Raw genomic sequence first — 12,530 nt, 5'->3', positions numbered from 1 at the left:
TGATACAGCCATATATAAATATACTCTCACTGGGAATCGCTGGGAAAGATTTGCAGAAGTTTTACAAAAATAATTTCAGAAGGAAATTGAAAGAAGTGAGAATTGGAAATAATTCAAAAAAATAAGGAAAATCTTCTGAACCACTTTGGTCATGCTTGCAGGAAGAATGCTGTAGGCTTTTTGAGAGATGATTGTAGTTTGTCAGGGTGGTTTTGTAGATTATGGCTCACCTCAGATGACAGAGGTAAGTGAAACCTGAGTGAGAACTTTCAAGAGTGACCCTTCAGCATAGGCCAGTCGTACTGCAAGAGTTGGAGGGGCAAACTGGTACTTGTAATATAGTAAGTTGGTACTTGTAATAAAGTAAGTGGCTTCCTCATTTGTATGTATGTGAAATGCTCTTCTCCTAAATCTTCCTGAAAACGCTCCAAAAGCTGATGTAGAAGAATCAGTGATACAGAAAAAATAAGATGGTCTGTTCACCTGAGATTTTTCTTCCTTTAACTTCTATTTTCTGTGAGCAACAGAATGAAAAAAATTTCTTTCATCAAACATTTTCTTTGATGGCAGTGGTTTGGAGTAAGTGTGTGATAAGAATATCTGTAAAATAAAGAAAGCTGGGAATTATGAATCAGACCCTTGGCTGACAGTGGACAACCCTGAATGTTATAAAGGAAAGTATGAGAAATCTTATGCTTGGCACAGGTAGAATAGTTCACAACCATCCCAATCAGGATTGCCTTGGAATTGATTTAACCCTGAAGCATGAGGTAAGCTTTTTGATTTATTTTGTTTGTTTCTTTGGTGGTATTATCCCCCCACTACTTCTCTCCAGTAGCTCTGTATATTTTTATGAGTAAATGACCTTTTCCTCCTCAGAGCTGTACTTGGTACCAATGTAACTTGTAGTGATGAGTGTCACTGTTTATTGATTTGGTGAGTAAAGGTGCAGAACCTTCCTTCTAACACAACAAATTGCCTTTCTTATTCAAAATATTTTTCTCTTCCGCAATTGCTTCCCTTGAAAGCAAAAGACTGATGCTTTTGTTTTACACTTAAATTTCCAGTGCTTCATTTATGAGTGCATATGCTTTTTTTGGTAGCCTGTCTTATTAATCTCTTTAAGATAGGCAAGCCTAGTATTTTTCATTCTTTGTAGATAAGTTTTCATGGTAATTTTAACTGTCATTCTGGGGACCTTTTTAAACTCCACAGTGCTTCTTTTGATCTGGAATGTTATACATAGTAATGCTCTTGATTTATACTGTTGCATTCTATTTTTCCTATTATATTCAATCCACTAAAGCACAGGTAGATCTTCACTAGGATGCCACTGCTTTGCACTAACAGCAATGGTTAATGAAAAAGAGTTTTAAAACCCCAACAACAAAAATATCTTAAATACCTGAAAAAATATCTTATTTTTTAAGTTAAAGGTACTATAAACCACAGTATTATGAGGCTATGATGTTAAACCCACAAAATTATAAGGGACCATTTTTCAATTACAATAACAGTCTGAGTAGATGAAGGTACTGTTGTTTTGCTGACATAGGTTTTTCTGAATATGCACTTATTTCCTGACTCAATGCTGGCTACTGCGTAAACAGCTGAGACAAATGCAGTAGTTCTGATGCTCGCAACTCCTCTATTTTCATTATTTTTACAGGCAGAAAAAAGGATTTATATGCAAAGACCCATAACTAGCAATCACTTATGCAGTTAATTAAAAACAGATGAATAGTCAGATTGATTACAATATGATTATTTACATGCTTAAGAATAACTAAGCTTGAATGGATGTGGTTACAGGGTTGAGATGTTTCTGTACAATTGTAGGAGAACAGGAATGGGCCTTGATGAGTTAGAGCTGTTTCTTGAAGACAGGTAAACAACTTTGAGGGAGGAGAAGCGGGGAATGTGGATGTGTGTTGACATTTACAACAAGAAACAGAGAAATTTATGACCAATTACAAAAGAGTAGGAGGCACGTGCACATAGTTTGTTAGCCAATTATAATGCAAAAAAGGAGCAGGTGTTAAGCGCATGATACAGAGAAAAAGTATAAAAAGTTGTACTGTGGGATAATAAAGTGCTGATACTTGTCACCATCTTCAGGGAAATCTTTTGTCCACTGTCACACAGCCAAAAAGGTATTTGTTGTGGGAGAAAAATATGTGAATTTCATTATTAATTGCTTCAGTTACTGTCTTGGTAGACTGTGGATACGCAATTATGTCTTCAGTGGCCACTCTGTGAGAAAAGACATAAGATGGATGAGAAAAAAGCTGGAGAAATATAAGTAGCAGTGATGTGAAGAAGCTATTGCATTTTACTGCATTGCATATTTGTAGAAGTGCAATTAAGTGCATTAAGGAATGTCAAACAGGCAGAGTTGCAAGAGTCCTTGGGAAATCCAGAGATATCTTCAATCAGATCCCACCTTCAAAACTGAACTAAAACATTAGTTGATCAAATCTTCATATGTGCCCTAAGCAACAGATTGATGAAAGGTTTTTGCTGCAAAATTAGTAGATATTCTTAAAACACTCCTTATGCTACCTTGGAAATGTGTTTTTTGTGGATAGGAAATCTGCTTACAGTTTATTTGCTGCTTGGAAGAAGTGATGAAGCAGAACAGATGTTTTTACTTTTTGCTGCTTGTGTGGAATAATTCCAGCGAAATTTGGAAAGCAGTAATGAAATTTAAAGAGACTTCAAATGTTGCAAAAAATTTATCTTTCCTGGTGCACAACGCTTAGAAAGAAAGAGATTTCCAGGTGAAGTAAATAAAGGAAAGAACTATTCATAGGTTCCAGAGCAGAAAGAGGTGAATTTTTTTGTCTCCAATAGGTACTTGTAACTAGAAGAAAAGAGGCAGAGCCTGCGTTGAAGACAGCACCACCTCTGGAGAAGAGGTGGATGTGTGGTTGACATGCAGAAGTGAGAAGGTCACAAATTTTGTGTTTACTGTGAGGTTAGAGAGAAGTTAGGAAATGTGTGTGCCCCCACAAAGTAAAATGTTCCACTAAATGGGCGGCGGTCATTTTTTTGACACAGTTACCAGTGTGAGATGGTGCAAGGGATTTTATTTTAGGCATGTAAGACCAGCTCCTTGTCTTTACATGTCTGTTGTTTGGCTCACAAAGAATTCTTTACTGAGCAGAGCATTGGCTACAACATTTGCTAGGCAAGCTCAAAAATCCAATGCCATACATTACCAGCAATGATAAGTGCTCTGCAAAGAGAAGACATCAGAGGGGGAATTGTGTAGGCTTTATATGCCAAGGCATCTTGTTCGATCGTGGCAAATAAAATTATACATTCTTGATACCAGAGGTGTTTATCACATGGTTAATATCAATGCATATTGCAAAATGCTAATGAAATTTGGAAGATCTGATTAGTCATGGGAAAATGTAGAAGAGTATTTTATTTACATTTCTAAGACAATTTTTTACACTGAATGACCAATTACACTTCTATTAGAAACTATCTCTTTTGCATATTTTAAAATTTAGTTACTGATAAATTGGTGACTAAGATGACTTTGTAGCAGCTGTTTCATCAGCCACTTTAGAACCAGCAGTATGTTTGTCAGCCATACATTAACAGATGACATAAGGACAGGTCAGAGTTGAGACTTTCCATACTGTGAGCTCCACTTAGAACATTCCTAACATTTATAGAAATGCCTGTTGAAATTCCCAAGAGGGAAGCTGGGGACAGGGTCCTGTAAGAGGACATTATTATCACAGAAGCTGAGGAGCTGGAGACCATTATCTGAATTCCATTCAGGATTGCAGGTAAGAATAATTAAAAATGCTTTCAGAGAGAAATCAAAAAAATTGGAAGAAACCTGCAATTCTCTGCCCCAAAGCAACGAACCAATACCTGATGGACAGAGCAAATTCATAGACCCACAGGTGTGTTAATTCAGTAGGCTTTGTGCTATGCCATCAAAGCCTTGTTTGAGGGACACTGCTACTGGAATACTCAAATTAATGAAAATTCACTTAAATATTCAGCCTGTAGTGAAGCCAGTCAGACAGTATCATTAGAACTTCCCTTCCCACACTACTCTTTTTTTTGTTGCATAGTATCTTAGTAAAGAAAAACACAAACTCCTAACACAAGTACCCAATGCCACAAACCATCCCCTTAAGTCTCTAAAGAATTTTAAAACACTGCTAGAACATCAGATAGCAGGACTGACCAGAAAATTTACATTGATTGCTAGCAAATGTTGCTGACTGGAGTCAGCAGCTTTTTTTGAGTCTCCAACTTAGATGGGGAGGCAGTTTGATTTTGTTGAGTTTTGCCCAGTACCACTTAATGAGAAAAGAGATTAAAATGTCCAGACATTGAGGTTTTGTTCTGTACAATGTGTTTTAATGTGTGTGTGTACTATTTATGGAAATTGATTATGCCAGTGATTTTATAAATTTCAAAGCAGAGAGAATGCACAGGAAATGAGGAAACACTACATTCAGTAGTAACATTTTTTTGCCTCATTCATTCATTTCCTTCTTTCCACCCTGTTCCCAACAGAATGGGGTCAATATGTTGTCTTTGTAATTGATCTGTTCTACAACAAAACCACTGAGCAACCTCTGACTCCAGAGTCCTACAAGTTTCTGTGAAGGCCCAGGTGAGTTCAGCTCTCTGCTGTGCTCAATGACTTCCAAAGCTCCTCAGCAAAACCCAGGAGAAGCAGGCAGAAGATGGCTTTGATGCTGCAGCAGCGCCAAGGGAAAGGGCACTGGGCAGGGGGTGCCTGCTGGGCTGCAGCCAGAAATGGAGCCCAGTGTGGCCATCCTGAGCATTGCTCAAAAGCCTGCTCTTCCTCCCTGCTCCACTGGTTGCTGCACACAGCTGCTGAGAGGCATCAAATGCTTCTTCTGCCAGCTGCAGTTGCTGGTCAGGGAATCCTGCCAATGCCTCTGCCTCAGATCATACTGTTCTCTGGCTTTTAAAATTCACTGCATGCCCTCTTGGTTTTTTTATTGCAACTAAAATTCCTGCTGGTTTATGATGCCAGGCTCTAATAAAGATAGGCTTTGCGTTGTGTACTTATAATGCTGAATTAGTCATAGTGGCAGCTTTGAGGGCACATTTATTTCTAGAACCTCTTGTTTAATTTATGATTCTATCTTGTCTTTCACAACTCACATTTTTCTCAGTAACACTTCCAATTCCACAGGTTTACCCATCCAAGGAATTTCCCTGACAACAAAAATATGAACCCTTGTTCACTCATAAGGATGCACGCTGATATTGATTCACCCTTACTTTTTGAGCACTGGTTTCTGTGTAAGATATGCAGCAGGTGGTTCTCAAATTCTTCTCATCCCTTCTCTGGTACAGATGAACACTGCCAGTATTGATTCTGTGCAGAATTTATTTTAGTGCACTTCTTGTCCTCTCAATCATTATTGCACAGGTACTCTTTCCTCCAGCTTATGTTTTACTAGCTGCAGTGATTGTTCATAGACTGACTAACAAGGCAAAAAATGGAACTTGTTTTTACTGCTGAGCAAGAATCCAGACCCGCCTCCTAAACTTTGCCTTTGAGCTGCTAGAGGATGACTACTTCAGCTGTCCTCCCTATTATGGTGCATTGTACTCTTCACATGAAAAATTGTATTGGAAACTGCCTGGAATAGCTAAAATAGGTTATACAGCACTTTACAAGTTCCTCTGGTGTGGAGAAAGATGCTGCTCACCAGACAGGATTTTAACAGGTTCTGTTTTTGGCATTTGGGCTGTGGAGGGTGACTACTCCTGTGGATGTGCTTCTAGACAGCAGGGCTAGCCTGTCATTCCCTGGAAACAGAAGCATCAGTGTTGCTTTGTTTCAGAAGTATCATAAGAAATCTCTCAAGGGCATTCCACATTATGTTTTTTTCCGTGCCTCTCTTCTCAATGATAAGTTCCAAGTTTTCATGCAGTTTCTGTGGACAGCTCTGGTGCTCTGCCCTTCCAGCCAGTACTTGTCATGTTGTCAGCTCTTCCACAGTGTACTATAGGCGGCCATTGAATCTTAGTATGTATCGTATAGGTACTTTGAGCCATAGTAAAATCTATGGATTGTATAAGTGGCCTATGAGTCTTGGTAAAATATATATATTGTATAAGTGATCTTGCCCCAATCCTAATTGTAAATGGGCTGCAGCTGTGATGTCCTTAATTGGGTGGCAGCTGTGGCTAATGAAGATAACTGGGATAAAAGGGGGTGGGTTGGCCAGTCAGGGAGAGACTTGGAAGAGTCCTGATGAAGAAGCAGGAACAGCACTGTGGTGAAGAGCTGCTTGTGGGGAAAAAACACTTCGAAGGTATGGCACTCTAGAAATATGATAACAACAGTGTACTGTAAGGTTTCAAGTACTGAAGTTAAAAGTATGTATTTTCTTGGTTATCCTACTCTAGATGGACTTTAATCATGAGTTTAGATTGCTTTGTCTAGTGGAAAGATCCCACATAATTAGGGACAAATAGGGACAAAAAAGAAATAGCATTTAACTTTAGAGAAAAAGAAAGCTTAGTTCCATTAAGTGCTCCCACTATGATGAAATTCCAGCATAACAAGAAGGGGATCAACCTCAGTATTTTCCAATGCTTTAATTTTGATATACCTGTGTACTGCAAAATAAAACATTTCCTTATTAGAAATGCTTTCTAGTATTCCCTATGTGTCAATGTTAGCCACCATCCACATCTAATCTATATGTCTGGGGGTAAGCAAGTGAATAGTCCCTCCTGGAAGTTTCTGGTCCCTGAATGCATATGTAAGGGTTTGATTGGAGTAGTGAAGGACAGATACATATAACTCTGTCAGTGGAAAACCAGAGGGAGAATTTTGCTTATGCAAATCACTAAGAAATGTTGTAGCAAAGAGAACAAAATGGCTTCCCAGGATGCAGCAGCCCTCTGCTCATGCTGTCATTTCAGACTGGCTGCCTTGCAGGGAGGATGGCTGGCTCTGTCACTGAGAGGAGAACAGGCATTAACAAGCTGCATGGTTAGTGTCTGAGCAGTGCCTCGTGTGCTGACAGCGCTTCATGTGAAGTGCACTTGTTCACCTAGGCAGAGGAAACCTCGGGGAACTTTTGGACTCAGTTTTGCTCTATTCAAAATCAGGCGCAGATTTGTCACTGACTTTAACAGGCATCGGATCAGTCCTTTAGTGCTGCGTAAGTGGCAGACAGAGGAGAAATTGAGACTAAATGAGCTAAAGCTGTATTGTCTTTGTTTATTTTTCTTTGCCAATGAGTAGGTGCTGATGAGTTTAACTTGGTCTCATTACAGAAAAGGGAACTCTTAAAATAATGTTACATTATGGTATTTTTTACGTATGCTAAAACTGCAGTCTTATTATTCCGAAAAGTGGCAAATCTGTTTGCAAAGCTCATTGTAGTTTCAAACTGCAATTTAATATCATGGTTTATGTACCAGCCTTTAGGATCAAGACTTTCCAAGTGGAACTGAGGTAGAATTTAGACATTCAAAGATAAAATTGGTTTACTGAAAAGTCTTGCTTAGATAATAACTTTTCTTCCACTGCAGAAGACTGTACACATCCCAAGGCCTATCTCAAAGAAACACTTGGCTAGCCATCCATGCATCCAAGTGTGTGTCTGTGCTAGCCATGCTACTTGTGCACATCCCTTTGGTGTGGAAGGCATTCTCAGACCATGCTCTTGCATGTCGGGTTGGGCTCCATCAAAAAACAAAAAAAGAAAGAAGGATGCTAGGTGGTTTCCTTTAGATTTAGCTGTTTAGGATGAAAAAAATTGTCTGATCTTCTTGCTTGAAGTGTTTCTCTGTGGATAAATGAACATGCTGAGCCCAGAAAGGTTCTTCCCAAAGCCTTTTATTGTTGGTACCGAACACCTCCTTGATATTCCAATTGATAATTATTCAGATCAGTTGGTAGTAGGCCAAATTAAGTAAAATCTCCCCAGTCGTGGTAGTTTTGCCTATGACCAAAGGATGACTGATTACAGAAGAGTGTGAACTGGTAATTGCCCCTCTTACAGGGCAGTCCTAATTCTTCACTGTGTGAAGACATTGTCACAATATTGGCTCAGTATCGATGCATAAAAGTGTTGTGAGTTACTTGAGGGCTGCGTACCCTGAAGGGATGCCCTGAGAGCACACTGGTAAATGACTCTGTGTCTTGATCTTAACAGGACTAAACGATTGCTCCTCAATTGTCCTTATTGCACATGCGATAATTCGCTTTTGGGTCAGCCTAGATAATTTTAAAACACAATCAACAAGTGTACTATAGGGACTAAGAGAGCTCAGCCTTCCTCATTTGTCTGACTTTGATTTGACATGAAGCTCACATTAACTGGAGAGTCTACTCTGTCTTAATGACAGAGAAGAAGTTCTATTTTTCCTTATTTTCTCTTTATGTCTTATAAAAGCATGGAGGAAAGCTTATTTTGCATTTCTCTGGAAGAAATGCCAATTGCTGTTGTTCTTCTAAGCTTTGTAAGTAAGCTTTGTACTCTAAGATAGCACATCCTACACTGGCATTCCCACAAGGGGAGAAAAAGTATTTCATTTACAGTGGAAAGCAAAATGCAGAGGGTAAGCATGTGTATCCAGCTGCCCTAAAGCTTAACAGGATTATTTGTAACAATGATAGCTGTACAGCAACCTCTCATTTAAAAAGAAAAAAAAGGATAAAAAAGAAATTTTTCATTTTATTGGAATTATTTCTTGCATAGGAACTGAAGTACCGGAGTGATGAAATTTGGCTTTTTGCCATTTCAGGGTGACAATTTCTAGTCCAGCAAATGTGACTTTTTCAACAAAAAGAGTCTGTAATCTGGAAGATAAGAGAGCCCCACTGGCTAGGAAATAATCCAAAAAACATTATCCAGCTGCAAAAATGAGTGGAAATAAGCTCTGCAAGGCATCTTGGCCTGAGGTCCCTGGACAGATGCACTGAGTTTGACCCAGTGAGTTTGAGGAATGTGCTGGAGCGAGAAAGGTAGCTGTTATAGTGGTGCACACTACAAGAGGACTGCTGGGATGTGCTGGCCATGAGGGGACATGACAGAGGTTACACCTGTTCAGGTCCCATTTGATTCCTCCCAATGGATCCCCACTCTGGGCAGTGAAAAACAAGTGTTACTAAATGCTGCCAACAAGAAACATTGCAGAGCCTTTAGGTAGGATGGTTTTATGTGACAGACTGAAAGGCAGACTATTTCAGACAGTCTGTTACAGATGAAGAGCCGGAAAAGTTCTCCAAACGTGGTGTCTTCAGCAGGAGGCAGAAGCCTGGGCTCTGTGCTGGCCTTGCTCTCAGGAGCTCACTCTGTGCTCACTGCTGCCCTGTTTGCCCCCACAGAATTTCCCAGCTGCTGCTGCTCCTGCTCACTGAGTGTGTGCCTCCAGCCCTGTCTGTGCATCCCTGGCTCTGGGAGCCTTCATTCTACTCTGCCTGCAAGGTGGGTTTTAGACTGGACTCTCTGCATTCCTGCCTTATGGCTGGTGTGGAAATGGATTGCTCATTCTGCACAAACACTGCTGCTTTATCTCCAGTTAATGGAGCGCAAAAAGAGAAAAAGCACTACCCAGTCAGAAAAGATTTGAAGAACCTCCTTCTGGACATAGACCTTTCTACCTTGCAGACATCATATTTTTCTGTGAACTAAAAGGTACTGGTCACTATCAAAAGGGGTACACCACACTAGTGAGATTACATTTCTCACTGTAATGGCATTTCCTAGGAGTGACATAACCTTTGTTTAACAGAAGGAACTTGGATACTGGAGCAGCAGCATTTTAATAGGGCAGAATAATTAGGCTTATAAAAATCCAATTTTTTGCTAATAAGAAAATTAATTTGATTTTTTTGGTGTTAAGCATCTGGAACACTTGTAATACCAGTGTAGAGATTTGGTCTGGAAAATTGGAGTATGGATAACAAGATGACAGAGGTAGTTGCTGATGTGAGAGGAAAGGTAAGTAGCAGGAAAAGCGTGGGTAGATAAGGAAAGGCTTAGAATATTTAAAGATTAATAGATGAAAATGACAGTTCAGTGTAGATAAATGATGAATAATGAGTCACAACAAAGCATTGCCAGCATTCCTAGGTGCTTCATACACTCGGAGAAATAAAAAGTAAGGGAACAGATCATGCTGTAAATTAGCATAACTGCACTGAAGCCTGTGGAGCTTTGCTGATTTAAACCTCTGAAGGACTAGACCCTTCGAGGGTGAGTTTTGATGATGAATGGTGAAAAGCAAAGGAATAAATAATAATTTTCTTAGAAGCTCTGAATGAGGCAGTTACCTTACTTGCTTCTTCTTTAATATCTAATTTCCTCCATTTGTTAAGGCAATACAAACCATAATAGACATTCTGTACGTTACTTTAAAAATTCACAAAATACAGAGGCCATCTAAAGCACTTCAATCTAATAAAGGAGAAGTCTTTTCAAGTTTATAAAGAGCCCTTAAACTCTAAACTGTCAAAGAGATTTACTTGACAGTGTTACTAATTACTGAGACCTGCAGTTTGAATGCACTTGACATCTCTGCACAGATCTGCCACATTTATTTTTGCATGTAATGTTTTAATCAATACTTGTATTCTTTAATTTAAGCTATAAATACTTTGAGGATTTACCGTTAAAAGTTATGTATACCTTTTGTATACTTTTAAATGTGCTAGAAAGTAAATTCTTGGACCTAGAAATAATAAATGTTTACAAAGCTGGAATTAATAATATTAAAACTGTTGGTAAAGATCAGTAATTTTGAAATTTCAGTAAATAATGAAGTTTAACTTGTCTCTTACAGAGACTGCAGCACAATTTCTTCTCTCTGCTTGTTCATAACTTCATTAACGTCATTGTCATCATTTGGTTTAGATTCAGCTTCTTTGGAACTAAGCAGACTCTACAAAGAAATTTTTTAAGCTCACAGCATCAACATAAGTGAAGCTAAAAATTTATAATGGCCTTACCCTGAACAGATCTGAGAAACTTATTCCAACTCTGACTTTCCTAATCCTCCTCCTGCTTTTGAGCCCATCACTTATATCCTGGATATGACAGCTCTTCATTGCTGGTTTTGCTGATTTCTTTCTCCTTTTACCCTAGTTGCACCTTCAATGTCTCATCCATACATTCTCCTGCTTTCCTCTTCTGGTCTTGAGGGCAGTTGCAAAAAACAATCTCAGGTCTCCTGTCAGAATTTTGCAGTAAGGTCACCTGCTAATATGGTTTCAACTGCGATTTTTCTATCAATGTCTGCTATTACTAATCTCTTGGTGGAGGAAGTTGTGTCCTGGTACGTTTCACTCCAAAACCGAAAAGCATTGCTGTATCCAACACCTCACCTGTGTCCTAATGGACTCCAAAGAGTGTGTTCTATTCTTGCTAATGCAGAACAGCTTCCTACCATTCCTGTGCATATGAATGAATGCAGGAGAGCACATGTGAGAAGCTGCAGAAACTGTCTCAGCTTCTCTTGTGAATGGCATTTCCACAGAGGGTGTCCAGGTGCCCATAATGCAGGTTTTAACCTTCACCTATTGTGTATCAGACCTCAACATATATAAAATATAAAAATCCTCAACATGATATAAAAAACTTACAGCTCAAAATGAATGCTGTTTACTTAAGAATGTAGCATGGGGTTGATAACATGGAGAAAGGCAAAGCCAGAAAGAAATAATTTTTCTCATTCCCAAAATTTTAGGTATTCCTGACATAGCTATTTTCTATGAGTTGAACATTCATCCGTGCTGTGTTCATTACTAAATGACATAAATATGAAGTAAATATTAAACAAGAAGTGAGATTGTGATGAAGAAAATAAATACTCAAGAAGAAAACTTCCGTAACCTATTTTACACTGCCCTTATAAATTGGAATTGACTTCACTGCAGGGAGTGTATTTGACTGAGACGGGACATTCTAACTCAGTTGGTGTCATATAAATGCATTGCTATGGATTCTGGATTGGAGTAATCTAATTAACTGCAACAATTTAGATACAACTCAGGCGAGATAACATCCAGTCTTTTGTCTGCTTTATTCTTCATTTGAGGTAGATTTGACTTCCTTCTTTCCCCAGACCTGCTGGCATTTCTTTTTCCTTTCTAAAATTGTTTTGCATAGTCCTTGGCTGTGACTAGGAGAGATTAATGGCTGTTGCTCATGCTTCTGTCATTACATGAGGGATAGTCATGTGTGCGGATTGATTTCACACATTGGTCTGTCCTGTAAAAAAAATATTTGTCAATAAAATAGAGGAAAGGAAAATCCTTTGGCACCGATATTATGAGTTGATTTATCTTCACCACCATGAAGCTGGCTGGAAAGGATATAAAGCAAAGCAATCTGTTCTCATGATAAACCTGAATTGCATTTAGGATAAATACTACCCTACTTATCTGCTGAAGGCTCTGCACATTATAGTGAGACATGGAAGCTGAACAAGATAAACTTATTATTATGATCCCATTTATTTTCAAATTAATTTTCAAGCTCCTCTCTTAT

At 38.8% G+C, this 12,530-nt stretch overlaps 1 long non-coding RNA gene across 2 annotated transcripts; it reads left to right on the top strand.

The window, feature by feature from the left end:
- The first annotated feature begins 6,253 nt into the window (after window positions 1–6,253).
- On the top strand, window positions 6,254–10,821 carry LOC135450612 (uncharacterized). Of its 2 annotated transcripts, none has more exons than XR_010441114.1 (2): window positions 6,254–6,335; window positions 8,785–10,821. It is a non-coding gene; the product is annotated as an uncharacterized LOC135450612 (long non-coding RNA). The 2 variants fall into 2 exon arrangements; XR_010441115.1 differs by having other exon boundaries at window positions 6,255–6,335; window positions 9,368–10,821.
- The last annotated feature ends 1,709 nt before the right edge of the window (window positions 10,822–12,530 follow it).

This window comes from Zonotrichia leucophrys, chromosome 7, assembly GCF_028769735.1.
Source record: "Zonotrichia leucophrys gambelii isolate GWCS_2022_RI chromosome 7, RI_Zleu_2.0, whole genome shotgun sequence".
Classification (NCBI taxonomy): Eukaryota; Metazoa; Chordata; class Aves; order Passeriformes; family Passerellidae; genus Zonotrichia; species Zonotrichia leucophrys.
Note: the sequence above shows the minus strand (reverse complement) of the source record. Positions and strands in the feature narration are given on the sequence as shown.